Source organism: Pongo pygmaeus, chromosome 1, assembly GCF_028885625.2.
Source record: "Pongo pygmaeus isolate AG05252 chromosome 1, NHGRI_mPonPyg2-v2.0_pri, whole genome shotgun sequence".
Lineage (NCBI taxonomy): Eukaryota > Metazoa > Chordata > Mammalia > Primates > Hominidae > Pongo > Pongo pygmaeus.
The window spans coordinates 209,336,845-209,362,136 of NC_072373.2; the positions used below are offsets into that span (position 1 = coordinate 209,336,845).

Genomic DNA, 25,292 nt, shown 5'->3' on the forward strand with positions numbered 1-25,292 from the left:
GAGACGGGGAGACTCCCCTCCGCCCCACGGATCATATAGCGCCAGCATGCACCCTGGCACAGGCCTGCTGCCAGTGGCCAACCTGGAGCAGAGGTACCAGGAACTACCCAGCAGGAAGCTTCACGAGTCTTTACAGAAGGAGGCAGGACAGCAAGATGCCACAGCCTGAGTGCTGGTGTTCACACCCCAGAGCTATCATTTACTAGCCATTTACTGGACAAATGAGCTGATTCCCCATTTTTGTTTTTGTTTTTTGTTTTTGAGACGGAGTCTCGCTCTGTCACCCAGTCTGGAGTACAGTGGCGCAATCTCGGCTCGCTGCAACCTCCGCCTCCCAGGTTCAAGCGATTCTCCTGCCTCCTCCTCCTGAGTACCTGGGATTACAGGCACCTGCCACCACATCTGGCTAATTTGTTATATTTTTAGTAAAGATGGGGTTTCATCATGTTGGCCATGTTGGTCTCGAACTCCTGACCTCAGGTGATCCACCCACCTCGGCCTCCCAAAGTGCTGGGATTACAGGCAGGAGCCACTGCGCCCAGCCCAAATGAGCTGATTTCTGAGCCTGGCTCCCCATCCGTGAGTGGGGACAATGACAATAATATCTACCTCCTAGGGCTGATATGAGGATTAAATGATTAATGTATCTGACTTGCTTGAACAGCACCTGCCACTCAGTTAATATGAGCTGTTACCGTTACAATGATTTATGACCGCTGTCATTTCTTCTCTAAAGTCCCCCCAGCCCCCGAGTTTCCTCCAGCGGATTTGGGGCTCCCTCCTGCCAGCTTCTGCACAGATCATGATTGGCGCCTATCCCACAGATGGTGATCATAAGACCTATTGTGTGCCTGACACTGGAAGAGGCATTTTATAGTCAGGGACAACATGACCACTTGACTCACCTACTACTGTTCCCGTTTGTTCTGAGCCTAGGATCTGGGGCATGAGGTCTGTGTTATGGGAGGAGGCTGGTAGGGGAGGTGGTTCCCATATTATGTTATTTGGAACACACATGTCCTGGGAGATATTAAAATATTTGCACGTGACACCAACCGGGTGACCTAGGAGACATGAACTTAATCTCTCTGAGCCTCAGGTGCAAGGATAAATGAATAAATACATGTGAGCTGCTTAGAACACAGCCTGGTTCATGATATATTTTAAACAAACCTGGCCGGGCGCAGTGGCTCACGCCTGTAATCCCAGCACTTTGGGAGACCAAGGCGGGCGGATCACAAGGTCAAGAGATCGAGACCATCCTGGCTAACATGGTGAAATCCTGTCTCTACTAAAAAAATACAACAGAAATTAGCTGGGCGTGGTGGTGTGCGCCTGTAGTCCCAGCTACTGGGGAGGTTGAGGCAGGAGAATGGCGTGAACCCGGGAGGTGGAGCTTGTAGTGAGCCGAGATTGCGCCACTGCACTCCAGCCTGGGCAACAGAGCGAGACTCCGTCTCAAAAAAAAAAAAAATATATCGACATATGTATTGGTTACTCCTCTGAGTACCTCTCATGGAGTCGACACAGGAAACTGAGGCACAGAGGTCACACAAGTGACCTTTCACTTAGGGACTCTCAGTCTCTAAGAAATGTTAACTCACTGTGAGTATTCATTCATTCAACAAATATGTATTAAGTGCCTACTATGCACCAGGAAGCATGGTACATGCAGATTCAGCAAATTTACAGCTATGACTATTATTATCATTAAAGAAATTAAGGCCGTTTGGGATTAGGGGTACATCTGTGAACAAAATGGACAAAGACATTGGCCAGAGGTATGACACTGGACACCTCATACCTGAGTAAGACTAAAGGCCTGAACTGCCAACAGGAAAACTGGACCCAGAGACACTGGCTTGCCCTGCTGCCAATCACTAACCATTTATGAGCTGGTGTCATTGGTGGAAGGACACCAGTGAAGGTCTGGGGAGGGTGGCCAGGCTTCGCATTGAGTGGCTCAAGGGTCACACCCAGTGGGGCATCCCTCCCAGGCTTCCCCATGGTAACCAAGCCAGGCCAGCTGTGGAAACCCTTGCCAGGTGGGGCAGCCTTTCATGAACTCAAACGTCATTAAATGGGCTGGGCGTGGTGGCTCACACCTGTAATCCCAGCACTTTGGGAGGCCAAAGCGGGTGGATCACCTGAGGTCAGGAGTTTGAGACCAGCCTAGCCAACATGATGAAACCCTGTCTCTCCCAAAAATACAAAAATTATTCAGGCGTGGTGTCGGGCACCTGTAATCCCAGCTACTCAGGAGGCCGAGGGAGGAGAATCGCTTGAACCCGGGAGGCGCAGGTTGCAGTGAACCGAGATCGCGCCATTGTACTACAGCCTGGGCAACAGAGCAGACTCCGTCTCAAAAAAAAAAAAAAAAAAAAAAAAAGAAGTCATTAAACGCTTGCTGAAAGCAGGCATCTTGTTAGGCATGGGAATTCACGAGTGACTCAGATGGGGCTCCTGCCCTCCAGGAACTGAGACTCAGAGCCAGACGCTATGTGGATGATCAGATTACAAAGGGTTCAAGATATCCAAAGCAAGCTCTAGAAAAACAGCTGTGATGCCAACTGGCAACACAAGCAGGAAGAGGTCGCTGCAGGGGAGGGGATGGCAGGTACAAAGGCAAAAATGAGAGAGACTGGAGACACAGCTGGGGAAAGACCTTCAGCCTGGGATCCTGAGTTTGAGGCCTGGTTTCACCATCAATTTTACCTCAGGCAAGTTGCTTGCCTCCCCAAGCCTCAGTCTCCCACTTTGCAAAATGATGTTAATACTTTATTGGGTTGCTTTGATGGTTTGGTGAGTTCATGAATAAGAAATGGCTTTAGGCCAGGCACCATGGCTCCCAGCACTTTGGAAGGCTGAGGTGGGCGGATCACAAGGTCAGGAGATCGAGAATATCCTGGCTAACATGGTGAAACCCCGTGTCTACTAAAAGTACAAAAAATTAGCCGGGCATGGTGGCACACGCCTATAGTCCCAGCTACTCCGGAGGCTGAGGCAGGAGAATCACTTGAACCTGGGAGGCTGCAGTGAGCCAAGATCAAGCCACTGCACTCCATCCTGGGCGACAGAGCGAGACTCCGTCTCAAAAAAAAAAAAAAAAAGAAAAAAGAAAGAAATGGCTTTTGGCTTTAAAAACTGAAAAATATGCCAGGCCCGGTGGCTGACCGCCTGTTAATCCCAACATTTTGGGAAGCTGAGGTGGCAGGATTGCCTGAGCCCAGGAGTTCAAGACCAGCCTCATCAACATAAGCAAGACCTCATCTCACAAAATAAAAAATAAAAAAAATTAGCTGGGCATGGTGGCACAAGCCTGCAGTTCCAGCTACTCGGGAGGCTGAGATAGGAGATCACTTGAGCCCAGGAAGTCAAGGCTGCAGTCAACTACAATCGTGCCTGAACTCCAGCCTGGGTGACAGAGCAAGACCATGTCTCAAAAAACAAACAAACAACAACAACAACAAACCTGAAAAATAGAATAAGTGCCTGGAAACTGAGGTTGGGAGTGTTAAAGTGACTTGTCCAAGGTCAATGGCTGATTAAAACAGGATAGGGTGTATCTGGGTGGGATGCGGGGGGCAGGCACAACCCCTGCCTCTGCTGAGCCAACACTCCTGCGTTCCCAGCACTGACCTCAGGTTCCCCTAGGCAATTTGTTCCGGATGGCCTAGGGAACAGGTGGGGTACCTAATTCCTCGGTGCAGGGTTTACCGTTTATTCACTGTGTGATCCTGGGCCCACCACCCTCCGTCCCTGAGCCTCAATCTTCTTTTTGTTTTCTTGAAATGCAGTCTCACTCTGTCACCCAGGTTGGAGTGCAGTGGCGCGATCTCTGCTCACTGCAACCTCCGCCTCCCGGATTCAAGTGATTCTCATGCCTCAGCCTCCCACGTAGCTGGAATTACAGGAATACACCACCACGCCCAGCTAGTTTTTGTGTTCTTAGTACAGACAGGGTTTCACCATGTTGGCCAGGCTGTTCTTGAACTCCTGACCTTAAGCGATCTGCCCGCCTTGGCCTCCCAAAGTGCTGGGATTACATGCATGAGCCCTTGTGCCCAGCCTCTGAGCTTCAGTTTTCTCCCTTGCAAAAATAGATGCCCTTTGCTGTGCTGCCCATGTGTAAACGCGGAAGGCTCTGCCGATGGGAAAGCACTTTCCGCAGGCAAAGACGTATCGCGCTCAACAATGAGAAATGATCATGGTAAGCTGAGAGAAGGGCGCAGAGCCCGCAGGCCCCACACTGAGCCTGCGGTAGAGGAAAGCAGGAGGAACTAAGCTAGACTATACCAAGGCCAGCCCCAGGTGTGGGGTAGGAACCTTTTATGAGGCACACAGCTGTGCCCATGTTCAGTCCCAAGGGAGAGGCAGGTTTCTGGGACTGATCACCGTCTAGTGAGAGTGACGAGAAAGAGGCCAGTTTCAGCCTTTGTAAGCGAAGCGCTTTGGCGAGGCAGGGGTCTCCCTCAGCAAGGCTGAGCTGCACTACAGCCCCTTTCCCTGTGTCCCATTGGATCTGAGCTGAGTAGCACTTGTTGCATTACGAAGAAAAAGACTTGTGCAGGAAATAGGGTAGAGGACAAGCTCTCCAGTCAGATGTAACTTGATCTGTAGCAAAACCAAGTGGGGTCTTTCAGCTTCAGTGTGTTAGCATCTCAACACCTGGGATGGAGTTTGTGGGCGGATCGGTTTTGCCACACTGTAGGGCCCAGGTGGTCCCACTGTCACAGTGAAGCCAAGTTCTAGCCCAAGTCTGGCAGAGCAGTTGGGCAGCTAGTTTTCGGGGGAGAATAAAGGGGTGGGACAGGGGACTTCAGTGGCCTATTATGGAGCCCTCTCCCCAGACCAAATTCATAGCTGAGAGCTTGGGGATGGTACAGTTAAAATGTAAAGTAATTGTCTAAATTCTGTATTTGGGTATTAATGTTTAAATGGTAATCTGACAAGTTTATAAAGTGATGTTCTGAATACCATAAAAAAAAGAAAGAGCTCAGTTTCAGGTCCTCCTGGAAAGAGTTAGGCTGGCCCCCCTTTGTAATAATATCCATAGTAGTAATAAGAGTTATTTATTCGGGGTTCAACAGATATGAATTCAAATCGTAGCTCCGACACTTACCAGCTGGGCAAACCCAGGCAAATTACTCTGAGTCATTTTCCTCACCTGAAAAATGGACTGGTATGAGGACTAAATGTGTAAATGTCTACAAAGCATTTTGCAGAGGGGCCTGGTGTGTAACAAGTGGTCCGTCAGTGTCGAGAACTCTTATTACTACTATGGATGTTATTACAAAGGGTGGAGAGGGGCAGGCCTAACTCTTTCCAGCAGGACCTGAAACCGGCCTCTTTCTTGTCACTCTTACTTTAAGCCTAGACAGTGATCAGGCCCAGAAACCTGCCTCTCCCTTGGGACTGAACATGGGCACAGCTGTGTGCCTCATAAAAGGTTCCTACTCCACACCTGGGGCAGGCCCTGGTACAGTCTAGCTTAGCTCCTCCAAAGACAAGGAAAAGAAGACCAAGGAGCACCGTGACACTGAACTGGGTGCCACCTGGGCCTGTCCCTTCCCTACCCCCACCCACACAATGACCAAATCTAATCTGGTTCTGGGATGTCCTTTTATCTTGTGCACCAACTCCATATTAGTTGCTAATGGCTGTCTGGAACACTGTACTTAGAAGGAACCTGGGAAGGAAAGCGAGCAGTGGTTGACTAGTGATGTCCGATGTGGGTGCAGGGCAGGAGAGAGGAAGGAGACATGCTGGCTATTCGCCATCCACAAACCAAAAAATCCTAAGGCCTTTGCCTCATTCAAATAAACCATGCGTGGTGAGCAGGGTAGCCAGAAGCTAAGAGAGGGAAAGGGACTTGGCGAAGGTCACACAGCTTGAAATGGCAGGGCTGGGATTCAAACCCAAGCCCCTCTGGGTTTCTCAGGATGCTTCCTTCTAGGCTTGTCATTTCCTATGAGGGGATGAACAGGCTAAGATCCACTGTCTGGGAGAACAGACGCTGCTGCCCCACCAGGTGTGTCTATGTTCTGTCTCCTCCCCCTGGGGCCTCCCACCCCCACGTCATTTGCAAACTCACTGAAAAACAAATGTGTACCACAAGGTGCCCTGAGAGCTCGTCTCCAAACATGCAAATTTTAATCCAGATGCCAATCTGATTGGGCAACCCTGGATTTGAGTCTCACCTGCACTTTCCAAACTTTGAGAACATTACTCAATCTCTCTGAGCTTCCGTTTCCTTGTTTGCAAAATGAAAAGAATTACGAGCTCAATACAATAAGGTCATTCAAAGTGATTAGCTCGGTTTCTGACACAGAGTAAGCCCTTAAATGTTCATTACAGACTGTCCCCAACTTACACTTAAGATTTTTTTGCTTTACGATGATGCAAAAGCTATAGTGTTCAGTGGAAACCACACCTCGAGTACCCAGCCAGCCCATTCTGTTTTTCACATTCAATACAGTATAGCCAAGAAATTGACACGAGATAGTCAACACTTTATTACAAAATAGGCCTCGTGTTAGATGATTTGCCCAACTATAGGCTAATGTAACTGTTCTGAGCACATTTAGGATAAGTCAGGCTAAGCTACCATGTTTGACAGGTTAGGTGTTATATCCATTTTCTACTTATGATATTTTTCAACTTACAATTCCAGGACAAAAACCTTTGGTAAATCAAGGAGCATCTGTATAAGGATTAGGTCACGGGGAAAAACAAAAAACAGCATTTTCACACACAAAAAAATCACTTAGGTGATTAAGGGCTTGGACAAGAGGTTCCTTGAGAGGAACCCTGTTTATCTCTGATATCTTGATAGGCTAACGGACCTAGAATATGAATTTGTATATTGGATGGTTTTAAGATAAATAGGGAACTGACTCTTCTAGGAAGATGGGTTATGTCATTTGCATCACGGAGAAAGCAGTAGCCTTGAATGGATGGATGGGTCATGGCAGGGAACAAACATGTCTACTTCTCACTTCCCAGCTGGGGGAGTTTGTGTTTCCGTTTTCTCATCTGTAATGTGGGGATAATAGCACCTGCCACCCAGCGCTGCTGTAGGACCAAATGAGTAATTACAGGCAAGGCACTGAGCACCATGCCTAGTACGTGCATGTCAGGCTTATAGTCTATGGACTTTTAGTTAGCAGTGGCATGGCAGGGACCAGCAGAATGAGGCAGAGAAAAAAGAGGAGCTATAGAAGGGCTCAGAAGGAGTGGAGGAGGGGAAATGGGCCTCAGATGAGACACTTTCTCACCAGAATAGCGGCAGACGGGCCAGTTAGTAACTCCTGTGTGCTGAGAGACAGGTAAGTTGAGGTGGAGACAGGTGGAGACAGGTGGAGGGGGATGAGATCCTCCGAAAGGCCAGGCTGGCCAGATGCAGTGGCTCACACCTGTAATCCCAGCACTTTGGGAGGATGAGGTGGGAGGATCACTTGATCCCAGGAGTTTGAAACCAGCCTGGGCAACATTGCAAGACCTCGTCTCTACAAGTAATAAAAAAAATTAGCAGGGCGTGGTGGCGAATGCCTGTGGTCCCAGCTACTTGGGAGGTTGGAGTGGGAGGATTGCTTGAGTCCAGGCAGTCAAGGCTGCACTGTAGTGAGCCGTGATCGTGCCACTGCACTACAGCCTGGGCAACAGAGCCACTAGACCCTGTCTCAAAAAACAACAACAACAACAAAAAACAAAAACAAACAAATAAAAAAAAAAACAAGCCTGAGACACTGCAGTGACAGCCAGCAAGAGGCCTGAGAACCTCAGCCTGAGAGCTAAGTGGTACCCACCCTGTGGCTTTACTGACCTAGTAAAGGTGCACTAGAGAAGGCAAGAGGTCGACCCAACAAAAAGTCACTGGGGCCGGGTGTGGTGGCCCATGCCTATAATCCCAGCACTTTGGGAGGCTGAGGAGGGTGGATCACCTGAGGTCAGGAGTTCAAGACCAGCCTGGCCAGCATGGCAAAACCATGTCTCTACTAAAAATACAAAAATTAGCTGGGTGTGGTGGCATGTGCCTGTAATCCCAGCTACACGGGAGGCTGAGGCAGGAGAATCTCTGGAACCCAGGAGGCGGAGGTTGTAATGAGCCGAGATGATGCCACTGCACTGCAGCCTGGGGAATAGAGTGAGACTCAGTCTAAAGAAAGAGTCACCTGGTAGATCTTTTTAAGGGGTGCACTTATGGGCCAGGCCCAATGGTTCATGCCTATAATCTCAGCACTTTGGGGGGCCAAGGTGGGTAGACTTCTTGAACCCAGGCTGAGCAACGTAGCAGGGCCCCATCTCTGCAAAAATAAAATAAAGGTCACACTTCTGGTTTTTCCAGTAAAAGCAATTTGCTTTGGCCACCTAAAAACTTTTTTAAAGAACATAAAATATTTGCTGAGCTCTGCCCAGCAGTTTGCAGACCTGGCCAGGTAAAGTTCATGCACCTGAATGACAAACTGAGCTCTGGAAGGATGAAGAAGCATCTCTGAAACAAGCTGGAGTGGAGGAGAAGGGGGTGGCTTAGAAAGTCTGGAGGGTCAGGGCCTCACTACAGGGTCTCCACGGCCTTATTTCCAGAAATGACCTTCCAGCCTGTCCTCTTCTCCCTTCCCTGGGTCAAAGCAGAGAGGCATGGAGACCTAGGGGAGGAGTAATCTTAAGGTGTCTGCCCTCTGAGCCTCAGTCTCCTTAACTGCAAAATGCTGGAGGGTAGGGGGTAGGTGAGTATCAAAAGTAATGTGTGAAAGTGCCTGGTACCCAATGGTGCTCACAAAATGCCACTTCCCACACAGGGCACATTTCTGAAGTCGTCTGCAGGTGTAAGGACCAGGGGATGTGAGGTTAGTATCAGCAATCGACAATCAATCAGTCTGCCTTGTCCATCTCATAATCCCTGGAGCAGTTGATTTGGGGAGACCTAGAATCTCACATCACAGCAGCTGCCTCCAGAGCCCCCACATGTAACCATCAGGCTTCACAGCCTCCTGTGCTACCCTCTGGCTCAGACATGGCGATTCTGAGATGCCTGCTGCAGCCACCACGGTACCTGCCTGTCATCACCAGGCCCTGGCTCCCAGCAAAGGGGGTGGAACAGAGAGCTGTGGGTTCAGAGTGCAAGATCGTGTTTCCTGTCTGAGAAGTGGGGTATGCACTGATGCACAGGGCTATTAGGGAGCACAGGGTGAGGTGGCGCACCAATGCACAGGGCTCTTGGGGAGCAAGGGGTAAGGTGGAAGATGTCAAGGGAGTCTCTTCACTGCAGGGGCTGTGCAATCTTTAGAATGAAGTACCCAGCGATGCCTGTCCCCAGCTAGACCCTGGGCTCAGCTCACTGAGCCTTGACAGGCAGATGCTGTATCACCCCCAAACCTCCAGAGCCCTCAGACTCTTCCTGAGGACCACCAAAGCAGGAAGAAAGCTCCTTCACGTAGCTGACATGTTTTGTAGATGTTGCCAGGCTACGGAAGAGGGGCTGGTGTCTACGTGTCCCATATTCTCACCCTGAGCCCCCTGAGGGCTGGCCCAAGCCCCACACAATCATTCAAGTGGAGTTGGAGCCCCTCTTACATGGCCTCCCCGCATCTAGCCCAGAAACCACAAGCTTAGAAGGCAGGTAGGTAATGTCAGGGAGGCAGGTGGGCAAATGTGAGGCAGTGGGGCGTGGTGGACACTGTGGTAAAGTGGATGGAGCAGCTGCTAATCAGCTCCAGCCACTGTGGCCAGGCAGGGACATAGCCCCATATGGCCACATCTTCTGATCTTTCAAGAGAAGCCAGAAACCCTTATCTTTATATAAAATGAAATTGCCTGGTTTAAAAACACCAGCAACTAAATTAAAGTTGTTTAATCACCGCAAAAGTCAACAATCCCCCACCCCCTGCAGCCTTGGGAAGGCAGTTTGTGACGGATCTCCCATAACCCAGTACACAGTAGGCTATAAATATTTGAGGACCAGTTGAATACATTAGACCCATTCCAAGTCTTAGGGAAGTCTCATCTCTCCACTCCTACTCCTCAGATATATTGGTTTACAGATGAAGAATCTGAGACTCAGAGAGGGGAAGTGACTTGCCCAAGGTCACAGAGGTAGTTCAAGGACTTCAGCTCAGCTCTCTTGAGCTTAATATCTTTTTCCACCAACTCACATCATCTGCATCCTCCCTTAAACAACGCTTTTCAAAAAACAGCTATGCTAAGAATATACTGTAGAAATGAAACACACCAAATTCAGGAGAGTGGTTGTCTTTGGAAAGATCATGTAGCTTAAAGCCAGGAGACTGAATTCCCAGTCCACTCTGCCCTAAGCAATTGTGTGACCCTGGGCAAGGCTCTTCCCCTTTCTGGGCCTCAGTCTCCCTGGTGCGCCCAGAGCCCAGTTGACCGAGCCAGCTTCTAACGGCCTTCCAACTGAAATTCTGGGGATCTATGTCTCCTCTCTGGACAGTACTCTGTGGCCTCGGATGAATACAAAATAGTAATAATAATAATAATAATAATAGAGAGGGTGAGTCCACACCAGCCAGGAAAGAACACTACAATTTTTTGTGAAACCTGACTCCTGGTTACTGGAATTCAGAAAGAACGATGGTAATACTTGAGCAGCTTAACCACCATCCTACAATTAAACAAAAGCACATCTGGTTTAACTTCGTCCTCATCTCCTCCCTAACCCCCTACTCTCATCTCAAATTTTACCCCTTAATTTGAGAAGTCAAATTCAATGCAAACAATTGATTTCATGCCATAGTGAGGCTGAGAATTTAAGCATGGAAAACTTTAAGCATAGAGTTTTTCTGGGAGCAATTAACGAAGTGTTGGCGGGGGGGTTGGGGGCTGGTACAAGGAGGCAGAAAAATACAGAGACTATGTTCTTCAGACACTGAGCATCATATCTTGATGTTGGGGGCCTCTTATGAGCTTGACACTCAGAGAGGTTAAGTGACTTGCCTCAGGTCACACAGCTGGCGATTGGAATCCAAGACGCCAGCCCCCAAACCAGTGTTTTCCCTGCTGTGTAGGCTTTTGTAACCTAAACGTGGACTTCCCTCAGGCCCTCAGGATCACCTGGTAGGGATAAAGTTAACTGCTCTTGAAATTGCTCCACAGGAAATATGAATGTCTTAATAACATCAATGCTGGTTCAGCCCAAAGTTGGAAAACCATTTACGATCTTGCGACCCTGCAAAGTATATAATGTTAATCCATACTGCAGATGAGAAAACTGAGGCTCCGAAAGGGAAGGTGACTTGTCCAGGGTCGCATGGCAGTGCTGGGAATGAACCTCCAGTCTACTGCCCCTAACTGCCCTCTGAAAGTGAGGACATCTCCAGAAGAAAAAAAACAAATCTAACATACCACAAAGCCCAGCTCCAGCCTGCCAACGACGACGACATGGTGCTGGGAAGCCAAGTCAGCATTCCTGTGGCCACATGGAGATTTCTGAGTGCTGGTTCTCAGCCCAGCTTGCTCACTCTCCCAGCAATGTTCTCTCGGAGCTCTGGGTTTTGTATTAAAAAGCCAAGTCAGACTGATTTCAAGGTGAGAACTCGGGCTCTGCTACTGGATCCTACTCCCTGGATTAAAAGGCCTCATATGCCCAGAGATGGGTACAGCATGGAGATTGCTAGATTTGGAATTCTAGATACGCAGGCTCCAGCCCCAGCTCCCCAGGTAGCATCTGTGTGCCTCTGGGCAACTCGCTTCCCCTTTCCAAGATCATATCCAGCTTGCAGGGAATGTTGGGTATGTAAGTCATGGGACAGAACAGGGCTGAGTTTGGTCCTGAGCTGGGACATGGTGAGGCACAAGAACAGGCAGAGGGCAGGAAGCACTGCAGAGATGATGGCTCCAGGGCTGATCTCATCACGGAGCTCTGCGCTCCCAGCCCAGGCTGTGTTTAGAATGGCGACAGAAGGTGGCATCTCAGTGTGAGCAAGGAGGGCACCATGCCACCCCACATGTGCAGCCCGACAGGATGGGAAGGGCCTGGGCAGAAGTGGGTGACAGGTTCAGAGGCAGGGTAGGCACATAACCCAACTTCCAGTCTCCGCATTGCATTTTCTGCTGAGAAGAGAGCTGGGGATAGCCAGGATTTTCTTAAGCACAGGTACCAGCTTAAACCCTTCGCAAGCATTCATCATATCTAGACCTCACCACTGGTAGGCATTATTGATCTCCACAGCTTATGGGAGGAGGCTGAGGCACAGAGAGGGAACAGAACTGATCCCAGGTCCCACAGCAAGGTTGCCTTTGCTAAAGTGAGGGCCAAAGGTTGGCCGATCCATTTTACAGGTGATTGCGTCTTAATCTCCCTCCTTATGAATAGCTTGATTTCAAGTCTACACGGTGAATTCTGAGTTTCAAAGCCTGAAAGAATTTTGTTATGCAAACATCCAATCCAGAAGAGGGCTTTTGGCTGATTTACTGCGGCATTCCCGGTACCTAGAACAGAGCTTGGCACACGGCGGATGCTTAAGTATTTGCTGAATGAAGATAGCATCTTGTTCTGGCCTCAGTTCAGTTTTATTCCTCACAATAGTCCTGAAAGGGGAATACACCCCTTTTTACAAATGGGCTCATGGACACAGACTGGGATCATCACTCAGCCTAGTCTTCACCAGTTGGGATGTTGAGAAGCTGTGTCCAGGGGCCTCTTCTGAGGGAATTCACAGGTATTCAGTTAAAGAAAGAAACAGGTGACACAGGAACAAGATGCATGGGGCCAGGGAGTGGGATGGCTGGGGCAGGACAGGGTGGGGACACCCACAGGTGGGGAGGACTAAAGAGTTGGAAAGGGCAAGACTGGAGAGTGGAGGAAGAGCCGGCTGAGCCCAGGAGGAGCCTGAAGACAAAACCAAGGCTTCGCCCCGTATCTCTTAGGCAACACAGTGGGAGCAGGACGCTAGGGTTGCAGAGTTTGGAGTCTGGATTCAAACCCTGGTCCCACCACTTACTTAAATTGTCTAAGCCTCAGTTTCCCCATTTGTAAAATGAAATGATGTACGTGAGATGTCAGAGCAGGTTCCTCTATGCACGGTAGGCCTTCAAAAAACAGTTGCAGTATCTACACTGAGGCCGGGACCCAACCCCTGCCTCCCTGGGCACTAGGCCCACCTGAGCGGTCTCTGACTTTTTCCCAGGGCCCAAAGCCCTTCCTGGCCTAAGAATCGCCCCCTCTTTTGATCTCAAGGATTTTCGCCCTCCACCCAGAGGCCTTTGTAAAGGCCCCGCCTTCAACCCCATTATGTGTTGAAAAAGAGTAATAAGGCACAATGCGGAGTGGGGGAGGCTTTCCTCGGCCTCCTGCCTTTCTGCTGAGACCTGCGTTTAACCCTTTCTTACCAAGACTGGGCAGGGAAGCAGCCCTGGGCGGCCCACCTCGCAAAGCCCAAAGAGGGTGGCAGGCTCCTTCGGCTTCGCGGGCTCCAGAGCTTTGCCCCACAGCTGCGGTGCCCACAGTGGGTGCCCACTCTTAGACACCCACGCGGGTGTCCTCTGTCTCCTCCCGCCACGCCCCCCATTCCAAGCACCTCCCTCCCTCTCCTCCTCCCAAATCAAACTGCTTTAGACCCCACCGGGTCAGGTGGGACGCCTGGGAGGGCGCCAGGCCACGAGGCCTGGGGGTTGGCAGCCCAAGTCTCTAGAGCTACGGCTAAGGAGGCACCAAGAGGGGCTCAGTCTATGGGCAGCAAGGGCAGGTGCCCAGACAGAGCGCAGGGTCCCAGGCAGCGGCTCGGGAGGTAGGAGACCCTGGGACTGCAGGGCGGTCCCGAGCGCGGTCCCCTGAGTTCGCCGGCTCTGAGGGCGCCACGTCCAATCTCCTGTCCCGCCCAGAGCGCGCGCCGGGAGCTTGGGATGCGCGGGAGGACAGGCGCAGGACCAATTGCGGGGCGTACCGAATGGGCTGCTGTGGGCGGCGTGGCGCTGGAGACCCTGGCCCTGCCATTAAAGTTCAACCACGGGGCCAGCGGAGGATGCAGAAGGGGATCGACCACGTCCGCGGGGGCCCTGGGGAACCGGGGCGCGGGGCAGCGTCGAGTCCTTACCTGCGCAGAGCACTGGCGAGGGTCCGTCCAGGAACAAACGCGTGGGAGCCCGGAGGCGGGATAGCGGGCGCGGAGTGGCGGGAGCGCAACGCGGCCCGGGCCAACTCCCCCGCCGCCTTATAAAGGCGGCCGCGGGGCCCGAGTGAGGCCCGGGCAGCCCGCCCCCTCCCCCGCCCCCTCCCCCGCCCCCGGCCCCAACCCCTCCCCAGCCCGGCCCCGGCCCCGCCCCCGGCCCGAGCCCCGCGCCCGGCGGGCCGGTCGCGCCACGAGGCCAGGGCGCCCCCTGCCGGGAGCGGAGCTAGGAACGGGCTGGGGTGGCGCGGCCCTGGCGTCCCTCGCGCGCCCGCACTCTCGGTCTCTCTGCCTCCGGGCTGCCCCAACCCAGCCCTTCCTCTCTCAGCGAGCCTGGGCTCTGACCCTCTCCTTGCGCGCGTCTCGTGTTTTGTCTTTACCGTCGGCATCTCCCTTCTGCGTCTCTTGGTGGGAGTCTTTGTCTCCACCCGTCTCTTTGTCTGCCTTCTTCTCTGGCGTCTGTCTCTGTGTCTGTCAACATATCTGGCTTTCTCTGGGTCTCTGTCTTTATCCGTCTCTGCCCACGTGTCCCTGTCTCTCTGTCTCTGTCCACGTGAACCTCTGACTCTCCACCCCCACCCCCGCTTCCCTGCCCGTGGGCTGCCTCCCTGGCTACCGCAAGAAGCAGCAGAAGGGGACCTCGGAGGGGTGCCACCTGGAGGGAAACCACCCCCTAGACAGGGGCCCTTCCCTCTTTCTCTCTTTAGAGACGTAAAGGGCCCGCAGGTATCCAGCTATGTCCTAGCCAGAGCCCCAGGACATGCTCCCTGGATGCCGGAGGAGGGGCAGGCACTTCCCAGGCAGTTGAGTCAGACAGCTCAAGTTCAAAACTCTGCTCTGGTGACCTTGGCCAAGTCACTTGACCTATGTGGACCAGCCTGCCCCTCTTTAACAGGCAGACACCATCTGCCCTGGCCTCTCGCTGGTGCGAGAGTCATATGAGACAGTGCTTGAAAACTACAGAGGAAACGCTAAAATCCCGGATAGATGGGAGCCAGGGACAGACGCTGGGCGCTACAGGCCCTGCTCCCGCTCCTGGGGAACCAGCTCTGATGGAGTAACCACTCCCTTTCCTCTGAGCACTGAATTCTCTGGACAACTTCGTAGTGAGAAGTCCGCAGGCTCTGTTTGAATGCCTCCAGCGACAGAGCTCACTGACTCCTAACAGGAGGGTCTTCTCAGTGGCCCTTGGGAAAATGTCTGCCCAGAGAACCAATTTTAGCCAGGTCAGGCAACCTCTCTTCCACTCACTCCATGCCAGTCTCAGGGCCAGGCATTGTGCATGCATTAACTTCCAAAAGCTCCATTTTCCAGAGGAGAAAACTGAGGCCCAGAGAGATCACGTGACTTCTCAGTAAGGTTGGAGCCAGAATTGGGGCCTGGTGCCAGAAACCAAGAATGTCTTTGTATTTATTTTTGTTTCTTTTGTATTTTTGGTTGATACTGTTTATTTAGAGGAGTGACATAGGTTCCCTTTTCAGATAAGTTTATGTTTTTTAAAAGTGAGTCAAAATATTGAGTAAATACTATTTATTTATGTATTTTATGGGTTGGGTGATATGGCAAAAATCATGGAGGTAGCAAATGAATGAAGTTTAGGAAATGCCATCCTCTGTAAGAAATTGCGGGTGAAATCACTCAGCACTGGGCCTAAAACATGGGAGGGGCTCAGTACTTGCTCACAAATGCCAAGGAAGGGTTTAAGGATTCCAGGAGACTTAAGATGGTATCATCATCAGTGAGCCAGGGGCAAGTCCCCAGGCATGGAAAATCTGCCTGTTGCTTGGACAGAGGCTGGGAGGCAAAGCCAGAGGGAATTGGAGGCACCCCTTGCACCTATCATGGCACCAGCACCCCTGACTTTTTTTTTTTTTTTTTGAGACAGGGTCCCACTCTATTGCCCAGGCTGGAATGCAGTGGCATGATATCAGCTCACTGCAGCCTCGACCTCCCAGGCTCAAGTGATCTTCCCACCTCAGCCTCCCCAGCAGCCAGGACTACACGTGTGCACCACCACGCCCGGCTAATTTTTGTATTTTTTTATAGAGAACAGGGTTTTGCTGTGTTGCTCAGGCTGGTCTCAAACTCCTGAGCTCAAGCAATTCCCCTGCCTCCTTATCCCAAAGTGATGGGATTACAGGCATGAGCCACCACACCCAACCCTATCCCTGACTTCTGATCTCCCCAAAGCCATGAGGGACGGGCACTTCTGGTTGAGCCACATGGCCAGCATTAGGTCCCCTGTGTCTGTGATTTGCCCTCAAGTCCCTCCACCTCGGGAGTTCAGGGATTGGTTATCAGCAGCAGGGACTATACTGCTTGGCCAGCCCTGCCACCTTCCACCCTCAAACCCTCTTACTCTGCTCCTGGGCTGGGTCCCTCAAGGAGAATTCAACTGAGATGGGTCATCCAGCAGCCCTTGCCTTCCCTGCTCCCCGGGTACCCCTCCTTTTGGCTCTGTCAACACAGCGGAAAGGAGTCCTGGACCTCGAACCAGGAGACTCCAGTCCACCCTCCAGCTCTGCCCTGGCTTGCTGGGGAGCTGAGCCAGTCACTTTTCCCATCGAGGTTCAGATTCCCTCTGGCCTTTTGAACTGGACAATCTCTAAGTGCAACCCAGATGCCATGATTTCAGGACCACTCAGCTGGTGGCAACAGCTCATTACATTCGATTTCTCTCCATCATTGTCCCTGGGGCACCACTTCCTTGTTGAAAACTAAGCAAATTGGATTTAACCTCCAAGCTCCCTGTGCCTAAGAGCTAATGATGTCTTTTGAGTCTCACAGCAGTATCATAATGTGGGCAGGGCAGGTGTTTACAATCCCCACTATAGATGGGGTACGCCAAGGCCAGAGATAGTAGTTACTTACAGGTCAGGGTCAGAGCTGGGTTTGGTTACCAGGTTTACTATTCCCAGTCCAGGGCTTTTTCCATTCATTCCTTTATTCCGTATCTGTTAAGTGCATGCCATGAGCCTGTGCCGCAAACTAGACCGTCAAGCTCACTAGGCAGGCCAGGCATGGTGGCTGACGCCTGTAATCCCAGCACTTTGGGAGGCCAAGGTGGGAGGATCTCTTGTGTCCAGGAGTTAGAGGCGGCAGTGAGCTACGATCACACCACTGCACTCCAGCCTGGCCAACAGAGTGAGACTTTGTCTGGGGACAAAAAAAAAAAATTTTTAAGAAGTTCACCAGGCATTAGAATTAGAAGCTAAATTAGGCCGGGCGTGGTGGCTCATGCCTGTAATCCCAGCACTTTGGGAGGCTGAGGCAGGTGGATCACCTGAGGTCAGGAGTTTGAGACCAGCCTGACCAACATGGTGAAACCCCATCTCTACTGAAAATATAAAAATTAGCCTGGCAAGGTCGTGCACTCCTGTAGTCCCAGCTACTTGGGAGGCTGAGGCACAAGAATCGCTTGAACCCTGGAGGCAAAGGTTGCGGTGAGCCGAGATCACGCCAGTACACTCCAGCCTGGGTGACAGAGCCAGAATCTGCCTCAAAAAAAGAAAAAAAAAAAAAGAGAAAAGAAAATTTACAAGCTAAGTTAGAGATGAGGCCAGAAGCCCACGAGCATAGGGTAGGGTGGGGCAGGGAGAGAGCCAGGACTTCAGTAGACAGGGATAAAGGAGAAAGAATGGAGAGAGACAGAGAAAACAAAACTCTGAGGTCTGTTCACGGAGAGGCAGTGAGGAGTCAGCTGTGGCCTAGGGCTGGAGAAAAGAGTGCCTGAAATCTCTTTAAAGGCAAGAGGTCCTGGAAACCTTGGTCTGTTTTGATGCTTGGACTTGAGGGGTCATTTTATCTCAAGCCCAGGCCTGAGCACAGGTTCAGCCATTTGATTCCCAGTGCCACCTACAGCCCCACCTTTAACTCAGTTAAAAAAATGAACCAAAAGGCATGAGGTGGAAGAGACCACGACAGCCAAAGCAGCATCATTAAACCGACAACGCTGCCGTGGCCAGGGCAATTGGACGCTAATAAAAGTAGGGACTTTTATTCTCTCTGTACGGACGAGGAAACTGAAGCATATATGAGATATTGTTGCTGGGGACTTCCTCTGTGTCTGCAGCCTGATGGAAAGATCTTTATAGGTGAGATTTAACTTGCTCCTCCCTGCAACACCAAAGCACTGTCACTGTTGTCATCGTCACCTTTCCAGTGAGCAGGCTGTTATCCCAGGCAGGCTTGGCAACCTTCTTCATTCAACAAATGTCTATTGGATGCCTGCTCTGCACCAGGCACCCTTCTAGGAACTGGACATACCAGCGAACAAAACAGAATGTTTATCCTCATGGAACTGACACTTTAGTTGGGAAGGTAGATAATAAACAACAAACATTAATAAGTAAGTTAGTAAGATAACAGGGGCCGGGCACAGTGGCGCACGCCTGTAATCCCAGTACTTTGGGAGGCCGAGGTGGGCAGATCACTTGAGGTCAGGAGTTCGAGACCAGCCTGGCCAACATAGAGAAATCCTGTCTCTACTAAAAATACCAAAAAAAAAAAAAAAATTAGCTGAGGTTGGTGGTGCACACCTATATTCCCAGCTACTCAGGAGGCTGAGGCGGAAGAATCACTTGAACCTGGGAGGCAGAGGTTGCAGTGAGCTGAGATGGTGCCACTACACTCCAGCCTGGGCAACAGAGGGAGACTCTGTCTCTAAATAAATAAATAAATAAATAGGCCGGGCGAGGGGGCTCACGCCTGTAATCCCAGCACTTTTGGAGGCTGAGGCGGGCGGATCACGAGGTCAAGAGATCGAGATCATCCTGGCCAACATGGTGCCACTGTACTCCAGCCTGGGCAACAGAGCGAGACTCCGTCTCAAAAATAAATAAATAAATTTAAAAAGACAATAGGAGTATGGATAAGGAGTTGGAGCAGATAAGGGGGACAGGAGCACCAAGGCGGAGCAGATTGTGGCATTAGATACGGTGTTCAATGGAGGGAAGGTGAGGGGATTGAAGATGAGGGAAGTAGGGACTGAGATAAAGACCACCCAGATAGCCAGGGAAGAAGGAGGGTTGGAACCTGGGCTGCCTGTGTCTGATGCCTGGGCTCCTGAGCAGTGTGTGACATGCCCTCCCAGGACCAGTTCTGACCCTCAAGCCTTCCCCTAGTCCCAGGCTTGTTCCTCTAATCCTGCCCCAGCTCCTGACCTCATCCTATCTTGACTCCAGTCTTTGCTCCAGCCTCATCTTCTCTATCTCAGTCAGTCTCCTGTTCTAATCCACCGTGTCCCTTCACACCCACAGCTCCATCCCCAGGCCCCAGGTCCCTCCTAGCAGTCAGCTCTGAGATCAGTACCCTAACAGCCAGCCAGCCCCTGGCCCGGGTTGTCTTCCAGCTCCAGCTGCCCTTAAAGGAAGTTCTCCTAACAAAGGCCTGCGGAGCCTGCCCTGTGAGAAAACCCCATTGTCTGGCAAACAGTGTCCTCATTTTGTCTTTTATTTCTAAAGGGACTTGTGAAGAAGTGCCAAGCTCAGAGAGAGCATGTTGCTTCCTATTCTCAGCCCTGGAGAAGGCGGCAAGCCAAGAGGAAGGGTCAAGGCAATGTGCTGGGGGCTGGATTCCAGAGGCCAAAACAGATTCAGGCAGGCCCAGCCTTAGCAGTCCATGATATTTTCCAGAACAGAGGCAGGAGAGAAGCTATGCCTGCCAGGTGCAGTAGCACATGCATGTAATCCCGGCTACTCAGGAGGCTGATGATGTGAGAGTATTGCTTTTGAGCCCAGGAGTTTGAGACCAGCCTGGGCAACATAGTGAGACCCTGTTTCAAAAAAAAAAAAAAAAAAAAAAAAAAGAAGCCATCCTTAGTAAGTAGGACAAAAGCTTGGCTACACCCAAGACGTCAGAGAGATCTCCTTCACCTCTGACACAGGGCTTTCATCAACTCTGATAAAATCTTCTTAAAGATTCATCCATCTTCCTGCCTGTACCTCAGCCTGCCTGTCCATCTCCTTGTCTTCTTCTTCTTTTTTTTTATTTTTTATTTTTTTCAGACCCAGTCTCACTCTGTCTCCCAGCCTGGAATGCAGTGGTGCGATCTCGGTTCACTGCAACCTCTGCCTCCTGGTGATTCTCCTGCCTCAGCCTCCGGAGTAGCTGGGATTACAGGTGCGCACCACCATGCCCAGCTAATTTTTGTATTTTTAGTAGAGATGGGGTTTCGCCATGTTGACCAGGCTGGTCTCGAACTCCTGACTTCAAGAGATCCACCCACCTTGGCCTCCCAAAGTGCTGGGATTACAGGCATGAGCCACTGAGCCCAGCCATCATCTCCCTGTCTTCTGTGGATACAGCTGATATAAGCCTTGGAGATGCTTCCCCTGGGATGCTGTACCGCTTTAGCATCCTGCTTCCTGTTAGATGCAAATTCAGGGACCTAAGGAGGCTTTAGGGCCTGGGCAATGGCAGGCTGGTGTTGGCCACATTGGGGATTGTTTTAGCAATATTCTTTTTTTGTTTGTTTGTTTGTTTGTTTGTTTTGAGATGGAGTCTCACTCTGTAGCCCAGGCTGGAGTGCAGTGGCATGATCTCAGCTCACTGCAACCTCTGCCTCCAGGTTCAAGCAATTCTCCTGCCTCCGTCTCCCGAGTAGCTAGGATTACAGGTGCATGCCACCACGTCCAGGTAATTTTTTTTTTTTTTTTTTTTTTTGTATTTTTAGTAGAGTCAGTGTTTCACCATGTTGGCCAGGCTGGTCTCAAACTCCTGACCTCAAGTGATCTGCCTGCCTCGGCCTCCCAAAATGCTGGGACTACAGGTATGACCCACCACACCAAGCCAACAATATCTTTAAAGGCTTACTCGGTGTCCTGTCTATTTGCTTCCACTGAAATGCACGGACCAGTAGCCCATCCCAGAGACCTTCGACATCTCTGTGTCCAGAACACAACCTGGAAGTACGTATCTCCTGACAACTGACCTTGAGCTCTATGCATTCCTCCAGGCCTTGTTTTAATGGATGGCCTCTATCTTGGCAGGTTAAAGCCATGGACAGGGGCAGAGAGGTACCAGTAATTGGCCTCTTGTTTACCATCTACATCCCAGCAAGAACATGAGAAGAGGAGCTGGGTCTGCTTGTCAAACAAAGAATACTGAACAGGCTGTGTTTAGGAGGGGCCTGAAGATTCTTCAGTTTTATCTCCTGCTGTCTCCTACCTCCTGGCCTCCCATTACACTAAATGTGGCTTGGAGTAGAGAATTAAGTTTTTTGGCTGGACTCCTGGACTCTCCATCAACTTGGATGGCAGGACTCAAGTCCAAAGGGCCTCTCTTAGCAAAGCTGTAGTTCTTCCCTCTCTCCTTTCAAGCAGGCCTGTTTCAAAAGAAGTATATTTCTTTCTTGTAGGAATTTACTAAAAACCACAAGAAGTGGCCAGCCAAACATTTCAAAATGCTAAAATTTTCCCACAAGTCTCCTAAAGAAGTAGCCTTATGTAGGCACATGGTTTAAATTCCAAGATTCAGCAGGCTGTGGAGTAACCAATTCTTTAATTACCAACTATTTGAGAATTGCCATCTTCCTAGCCAAGAGCCTCGGGTCCAGGTCTCCTGCAGCTACCTTGTCAGCTCTACAAGTCCCACAGTGCAGGGCCTGTTACTTGCAACATCCCACTTCTGGTACCAGTTTCATCACCAGTTAGAAAGCTCCAAGTAACAGAAAATACAACTTCTCAAACTGGTTTTGAAAATAATGGAATGTATGGGCTCACTAAACTGAAAATTCTATAACCAGAGGCAGGGCACGATGGCTCATGCCTGTAATCCTAGCACTTTGGGAAGCCAAGGCAGGAGGGTGGCTTGAGCCCAGGACTTGGAGACCAGCCTGGGCAATGTGGCAAAATCCCATCTCTACAAAAAAACAAACACAACAACAACAACAACAAACCCACAAAAAGTAGTTGAGCATTGTGGCATGTGCCTGTAGTCCCAGCTACTTTGGAGGCTGAGGTGGAAGGATGGCTTGAGCTGGTGGTGGAGGGGGTATGGGGGTGTCGAGGCTGCAGCGGGTAGTGATCACACCGCTGCATTCCAGCCTGGATGACAGAGTGAGACCCTGTCTCAAAAAAAAAAAAAAAAGAAGTCTACATCCAGAGCGTCTTCCCAATGGTTCAGTGATACAATCAGGACCTTGCTTTTCTGTCTTTCCACTCTCAGCTCCTCTTCCTCCCTCTTGGTCCCATTCTCACCCAAGCAGAAGTTCCCAGGTGATATACGGAAGTCACTGTTAATATATCAAAAAAAAAAAAAAAAAAAGAAAGAAAAGAAAGAAAGAAAGAAAATCTATTTCCCCAAACAAACACAAGTCTTGGAATTGCATCTCCTGGACCCAGCCTCCACGATGAGCTCCCTAAGCCTGTCACAACCGTGATTGATTTAAGCCAATCCAGGCCCACCCTTGGAGATGGAGTGGAGTTCAAACCACCCAATCTGCCCTGAAAAGAGAAGAGGGGAGTGGGCGCTGGAGAGGCAACTCACAAATGTCCCACACACAATGGCTTTAGGATTTAGGCAAGCACTTGAAGTAAATAATAATAAAAATATTGTATATGTGTAAAGTCCAATATATTTTAAAATATATAAATCATCTAGGTTCATGCTAGAAAGTGTAAATGCAAAAAGTCAAGTAAACTAAAATGCCTGGTAATCTTGTCACACAGAGATATCCCATTTAACACCTTGGTTTTTATCTTTCCAAATCTAATTTTTAAAAAAACTTTAAAAGGATAGGCGCGTAGGATGATACATATTGAGAGTCCCTGCTTTTCTCCCATCATTCGCCAACATTTTCCTAATCCTGTCCAGGTTTTTAAGCCCTTTGGATGCATTATCTCATTTACTCTTCTGGGTAGGGGTTATTATGATCCCCATTCAACAGAGAATGAAAACGGAGGCTTGGAGGCTAAACCAAGATTAGGCACCCAGCATGTGGCTCCCAGCCTAGGCCCCTAACCACAGGGCCTCACAGTCTCTGTCAGGGGAGAGAGAGGGTGTGCCCACAAGCCCTTCTGGAAGGTGATAGTGACTGTGTGGCGCACCTCCAGGACAGTCCATTCTCCTTGCCAGCCTCCTTCTACGTGGTCCCAGGTGTCTCTGGGCACTCAGAGTAAGGAAGACCAGTGGGTTTAATGTTTATCACCTCGAAGTGCAGTGTCAGGAATCCCAGGGATTCTGGACTCTTCACCTACCTCCAGGGGGCGGGAGTGGTTAGGGCAGCGGGGGACAGAGGGCAAAAGTCCCTCCTCAGATTTCAACTCCTCCAGTTTTCTGTGTGCGTGCAGGGCTAGAGTGAGCGTGTGATGGGGTGGGCTCAGAAGGCCTGAGCCCTCATCTCCTAGCAGCTGCAAATGAAAAAGTCTATAGTGATGGACTCTGGCCCAGGCTCTGAAGTCAGACTACCTGGGCTCAAATCTGGCTCTACTAGCTGCGTGACCTTGAGCAAGTGTGCCTCTCCGTGCCTCAGTTCTTCATCTGTGAAATGGGAATGATTACAACTTCCACATAGGGTTGTTGAGAAGTTTATGTAAAATAATACCTGTAAGTCCCTTGGAAGAGATATACCTGCTCTTACGAGCATTATTTTATTGGATATCTATATTAATGAAAAATTTAGTTGCAGGTAATGGAAAATGTCTCCATTGACATAACCAAAGAGAATAAAAGGGGGGTTCGTCCATGACAGCCAAAGGCAGGAAGGCAGCCAGTACTCCAGAAGAGACTGGAAGCAGAGATTTGATCAGTTACCAGTCCAACCCATTTCCTATCTCTGAGTTTCTTCTCTCTGTGCCTGCTTTGTTCTTTTCCACTTGTAGACCCATTTTCTCCTCCTCCTTGTTGTTGCAGCAGGACCTTGCCTCCCCAGGGCTCCCCAAGCAAATGCATTGCAATCCCAGTGCCCAGGAAAGACAATTGGATTGGCCCAGCTGGGTCCTCTCTTGGTCCACTCAACCACGGATGGGGGCTGAATCATGCAATGCCAACATGGCAGCTCCCAAAGACATTGGATTGGCCCAGCTTGGTCCACTCCTGGTCCAGTCAACCATGGACTGGCCTGTGAATGGGATGAGACACCCCCAATCCCCCACCCCCAGATGATGAAATTCAGTTATCCTACTTCCCTCTGCCCCAAACTACTTTTGCTCCTTGGTTCTACAACTAAGAGGACACACGCTGCTCCGGTTTGAATGTCCCCTCCAAGATTACGGTTGACAATCCTGCATGTGGCAGTATTGAGGGGTGGAGACTTTAAGAAGTGCTCATAAGAGGCTCTGCTCTCATGAATAGATTAATCCATTTACGGATTAATGAGTTATCAATACAAGTGGAACTGATGTCTTTATAAGAAGAAGAAGAAGAAGAAGAATTCAGGTGTGGTTGTGAGCTCCTGTAGTCTCAGCTACTTGGGAGGCTGAGGCAGAAGGATATCTAGAGCTCAGGAGTTTGAGGCTACAGTGAGCTATGATCACACCACTGCACTCCAGCTTGGGTGACAGAGTGAGACTCTGTCTCTTAAAGAAAAGAAGAGGAAAGAGAGACTTGAACTAGTATGCTCAGCCCCCTTGCTGTGTGATACCCTGCACTGCCTCAGGACTCTACCAGCAAGAAGGGCCTTACCAGATGCAACCCCGTGGCCTTGCACTTCTCAGCCTCCATAACTGTAAGGTATAAATTATTTTTCCTTATAAATTACTCAGCTTTAGATATTCTATTATAAGCAACAAAAAAACAAACTTAGACGCACCTAGAGGGCCTGCTTGCAGGTTCCCTGATGCTGGGGAAGCTACCACAGCACCTGTTGCACTAAGCAGCCATCCCAGGACACCACACACACACACACACACACACACACACTCCTCTAGCCACAGCTGACTAGATGGGGTTCAGCCAATCCCTGGTCTTGTCTCCTGATTCAAAAGGAGGAGCTGAGCCAATCAGATTCACAATCGGAATCTGAACTAAGAAAGTCAGGGAAGGGCAGTTGTTGGCCATGAGGGATGAAAGATTAGATTCTCCTGGGTCTTGAGGGTCAAGGTTAGCTGGTGGAATCTGAGGAGCTGAGAGAGGAGAAGAGAGCAGTTACTGAGAGAGAAACTGAGGTAAGAGACGCCTGCAGCCCAAGACACCAGGCAGATAGCTTCAGTCTCTGACTTTCCAGTT

At 50.3% G+C, this 25,292-nt stretch overlaps 1 protein-coding gene across 2 annotated transcripts in view; it reads right to left on the reverse strand.

Moving 5' to 3' along the window:
* ALPL (alkaline phosphatase, biomineralization associated) overlaps nt 1-14,196 on the reverse strand; it is a 68,297-nt gene extending 54,101 nt beyond the window's left edge. Inside the window, exon 1 of one of the 2 annotated variants that reach the window (XM_054447349.1) lies at nt 14,055-14,196. The gene's annotated coding sequence lies outside the window, so the exon portion shown is untranslated. The remainder of the gene's footprint in view (nt 1-14,054) is intronic. The other variant, XM_063658839.1, reaches the window with a different exon arrangement.
* Between the last annotated feature and the right edge of the window lie 11,096 nt (nt 14,197-25,292).